Source organism: Chlorocebus sabaeus, chromosome 10 (assembly GCF_047675955.1).
Source record: "Chlorocebus sabaeus isolate Y175 chromosome 10, mChlSab1.0.hap1, whole genome shotgun sequence".
Lineage (NCBI taxonomy): Eukaryota > Metazoa > Chordata > Mammalia > Primates > Cercopithecidae > Chlorocebus > Chlorocebus sabaeus.
The window spans coordinates 118138625-118139565 of NC_132913.1; the positions used below are offsets into that span (position 1 = coordinate 118138625).

Genomic DNA, 941 nt, shown 5'->3' on the forward strand with positions numbered 1-941 from the left:
TGATAAAAGAATTGTCTCTGAGGCTTTCGAGAAAAGGAAATGGCTTTGTTATTGCATTTGCTATCTCCACCTTATTTTCCTTGAAGTGATTGACAAAGATCTCACAGGAAATCTCCTTCTTCTGGACCGCTGCAAACATCCTAAAGAAAAAAAGTACAATGAGAAAATAAACATCCAGATTTCAAGATGCTTTTCCCAGCCAAAACATTCCAGACCCCAATGACTTCATTTGCAAGTTCTTCAAAACATACATTTAAGAAAGAATATAACCAATCTTACACAAACTCTTCCAGTGAATAAAGAAAAAAGGAACTCACTCTAACTCACTAGAGAAGGATAGCATAATTCTGATACACAACCTGACAAAGACATTACAAAAATGAAAAGTACAGGTTACTATCTCCCATAGACAGAGATGGGAAAACAGCAACGTTAGCAAGTCAAATCCAGCAACAGTTAAAAAGAATAATACATCATGACTATGTGGGACTTATTCCAGGAATGCAAGAATTCTTTAACATTTAAAAATCAGGAAATGGTGCTTCCTTCGGCAGCACATACACTAAAATCAGAACAATACAGAGATTAGTATGGCCCCTGCACTAGGATGACACACAAATTTGTAAAACATACCATTAAAAAAATCAGGAGGCCGGGCACTGTGGCTCATGCCTATAATCCCAGCACTTTGGGAGGCTGAGGCGGGCAGATCACAAGGTCAGGAGTTCAAGACCAGCCTGGCCAACATGATGAAACCCCGTCTCTACTAAAAGTACAAAAATTAGCCGGGCATGGCATAGTGGTATATACCTGTAATTCCAGCTACTCAGGAGGCTGAGGCAGGAGAATCGCTTGAACCTGTGAGGCAGAGGTTGTGGTGAGCAAGATTGTGCCATTGCACTCCAGCCTGGGCAACAGAGCAAGACTCTGTCTCAAAAAAA

At 40.6% G+C, this 941-nt stretch overlaps 1 non-coding gene across 1 annotated transcript; it reads left to right on the forward strand.

Annotated features, from left to right (window-relative positions):
* The first annotated feature begins 538 nt into the window (after nt 1-538).
* LOC119625433 (U6 spliceosomal RNA) lies at nt 539-642 on the forward strand. Its single transcript, XR_005241635.1, has one exon. It is a non-coding gene; the product is annotated as a U6 spliceosomal RNA (small nuclear RNA).
* The last annotated feature ends 299 nt before the right edge of the window (nt 643-941 follow it).